The following is a 4,002-nucleotide window of genomic DNA, read 5'->3' on the forward strand; positions in this document are numbered from 1 at the left end:
TAGTATTGGTCAGACCAAAAAAATATAATGGTGTATGCTCGAGGAAAAACCACGAGTAAGACAACATTACGAATATCGTTGGTTCTGATTTAATTTGACGATAGCCCACACTCAAATCAAAGGATTGATAAGACAATAGGTCCAGCAACTGATCATAGGGACCAATCGATGAAGATATCATCTTTCTTCAACACACACACACACACACAGGATATCCCTTAAGATGAACTAAATCGGGCAAGATTCCATCTTCCAACTCTCCAAGTTGTTGTCTAGCTTAACCAACTAGCTCAGGGATATCCAACACAGATTCTTGGAGAAGGGTGGTTCACAAGAAACCAACTTGATCACGAGCTCAACATAACGGTCAGGTGACGACCTGGTGATACTTCCGAGAAGATATTCAGAAAATCACGAACCACCGGTATGTTACTAAACTTGAGAACAATCTTGCCTTTTGAGGCAAGACGATATGATCAATATAGCGAAGATTTGAAATAATTCTAACTCATCGATCGAGGAGTGCACCGAGAACAAGGACTAGGTAGCATGATCAACCTTAGAATGATGATTCAAAACCAACACGCTAAGAAAGAAATTATTGTCCATTAACTACCAAGCAACAAGGTTGCTAGGAGTATTGAATTCACACATCACGATTCACTTGTCGGCATTCCGGTTGCGACAACACGGAACCGAGGGATGAATAATGATGGCGAGAAGTATCACTACATCAAGAATTCACAAGAGCCGGTGCAATCCTCATGAAAATCCTGACATAAGGACGGTAATACTTCAGGGTAGAACAGAATCAAAAGCTGGGCTGGCATTTTGATCTACGGAGCACAATTGCTTTGATCCAATCCTAGATATGGAAGAGGTACTGGAGTTTGTTTCTCCTATCATTCCGCGATAGAATGGCTTGACGGACCACAAGAGTAATAGGCATCGATAAACGAACGCACGCATACTCTTGACTATCAATTGATAGACGAAGGTCAGTAGACAACTAAAGAGGGACAACTCAAAGGAACACACGATTTTCTGAGTTGTGGATGCATGGTTTGGCATGTCGAACGAATTCAACATATTTCTTCCGGACAATCCATGCGGAAAGGTAGAACTGGCAGAGCCACAATATATAATGGAGAACTCATCAAGAGCACTCTTGTTGTCATCTTTTGGTTCAGAAGAACTCCTGCCAAGAATGGTTCATGGTAATTGGAAGAAGGATATACCACGAACCTCGAGGACTATCGCAAAGTTACTAATATCCTAAAGGAACTAGCAACACTATCAACATGAAGTAAGTAGAGTGAATCTCGGGTTCAAAACCCAGGAATAGAATACCTACTACTAAGTAGCATCACGGAATGCTTTCGAGAATAAAGGCCAGAATCTCACACTGGGAACAAAAAACGTTGCTAGATTACTAGGTGACTCCCTAAATACCTAGGGTCATAATAGTAACTCCAACATAAATGTCAAGGCAATAGAATACCTCAACTCAACAATTAGTGTGATTGAGCTGGCATAAAGGAACATCGAAACCAGAGGGAAAGGATTTTGCAAATGCATTAGACTATTTAGAAACCTGGAATGACTCGGACAGTATAATGGCTGTAAATGCTCAGAAAAGATTTGAGACATTCACAAAAATGGTGGCATAACCACTCAGAAGCACAATATCACGGTTTCGAGATCAACAATTAACATACGGAAGCAGTAAAAACTGAACAGAGGCTTAAGTCCAAAAATCTTATAAGTCTACGGATTAGTAACACGTGATCCTGATAGAAAGAAGAGATAGCCTAGTTCTTAATCCCCGTAGAAGAGATGATGATGACTCAGATCAGAAGGCATAAGGTGTAAGGAGTAAAAGAGCCTTACGTTCCATCCCACAATAATTTCCCTTATATAGCTAAAGAATTTCTAGACTCAACTTCGACCAGTTTGGCTTGGTAATCCTACAGGCAGTCAAGCTCTGATACCAACGCTGTCAGGACCTCGACTCAATGCCACATCGATCTAGCATGTAACACCTCATATCACTTTGCGGCCTCACGCACGGTAGTCCCACGGGTGTCGCCTTACTTTTGCCCGGGACCGTTTGCGCCTTTTGGCACACGTATATGATAGTGTCGCTAGCATCCATATGATAAGGAGCCTGGGCTGACATGGCTAGTCGTAAACCCAAAGTGGCACAGACTTACAGGGACAGGCATCCATGACCCAGCATCGAACGTGTCGGTCATCAGCGAGTGAATCCAGGCTGTAGCACTGGGCTAGCAGGACTCCGGTGAACCGGGCTGTAGCGGGCTAACAGGACTCCGGTATTCATCGCGTGACATTTCCCCGAAGGGACAGACACAGGAACGAAGAAGGACACATGCCGGCCAGCCTAAGTGTCCCGGAGCAGTAGCAAGCTACCATGGCTCGGTGGAAACACTAGGAGACATTTCCCGGTAAGAGAGGCTACCAAGGATAAACAACTAGGTTGTCAGATCCTACACATACCAAGCATTTCAATAACATACACACAATATGCTCGATATGTGCAAATACAACATGGCATCACAACATGACTCTACAACTCAAGTATTTTAATCAATAGGCTCTGAGGAGCGAGATATTACAAACATGGGTCTTATGACCCAACAATCAGAGCATACAGGTCAAAGCACATGCGGAAGCTTAACATGTCTGAGTACAGACATCTATAAATGAAAAAGGCTGAGAAGCCTGACTATCTACCAATCCTGCCGAGGCACAAGATCGTAGCTGAGGTAACAAGCTAAACGTCGAAGACCACGCGGAATTACTAGTGAGACTGAAGTCTCTCTGCAAAAACATAAAATAGGCAAACGTGAGTACAAATGTACCCAGCAAGACTTACATCAGAACTATCTACATATGCATCATTATCAACAAAGGGATGGTGGGGTTTAACTGCAGCAAGCCAGCTTTGACTCGGTGGCTATCCTGAACTACGACTGCAAGCAACTCTTTGAGGTGGCGCACACGAGTCCACATATTCACCATATCAATACACCACTATGGATCCGCTCCCGTCTCCCTACGAGAACGCCATCCATAGCACTCACGCTTATCTTGCATATTTTAGAGTATCCACTTTCAATTGTCTATGAACTGATATAAGCAACCCAGAAGTCCTTTTCCGCGGACACGGCTATTCGAATAGATGATGTTAACCCTGCAGGGGTGTACTTCTTCACACACGCTCTCACCACTTACCGCCGTTTACACGACATGTACTCGGCAACCTTCAAGCGGAAGCCCAACGTGGGTGTCGGCCACGGCCTACCTAAACACTCAAGTCTCTAGTCCAGGTTTATCGCCTATTCGGGTACCATCCATGAGGAGATCCGGCCGGAGTTTTGCTCACAGCCCCAAACGATGTGAACAGGGTTCCGTGACACCAAACGGGCGTCCAGTTTACCCGGCCACGTGCCTACCGCATCACAGCCCACCCCTACGATCAGCGCTGCGCACGGCCTCCAGCATACTACAAACACCAGAAACTACTTGCAACTCCTGGACAGAGGACAAGGGTGATCAAGAAGCCGAGAGGGTCCATTGGTTTCGGGCCCAATGCGTGGTAGTAGCTGAATCATGGATCACAAACACAGAACTCAGTTCCTGAGGACGGCTGCAATGAGACAACCCACCATGTACTCCTACATGGCCTCTCACCGCTACCTTTACCAAATCGTGTTCACACACTTAGCTCACACACAGTAGGACATGTTCACACGCCTCTGATTCATCCCCGATGAATCAGACCTGACTCAACTCTAAGCAGTAGCAGGCATGACAAACAAACATGAATGAGTAGGCACAACAGGGCTCAAACAACTCCTACTCATGCTAGTGGGTTTCATCTATTTACTGTGGCAATGACAGGTCATGCAGAGGATAAAGGGGTTCAACTACCGCAGCATGTAACAGTTGAATCGGTGTTGTCCTAATGCATTAAAAGAG

This window comes from Triticum dicoccoides, chromosome 5A (assembly GCF_002162155.2).
Source record: "Triticum dicoccoides isolate Atlit2015 ecotype Zavitan chromosome 5A, WEW_v2.0, whole genome shotgun sequence".
In the NCBI taxonomy this organism is placed as follows: domain Eukaryota; kingdom Viridiplantae; phylum Streptophyta; class Magnoliopsida; order Poales; family Poaceae; genus Triticum; species Triticum dicoccoides.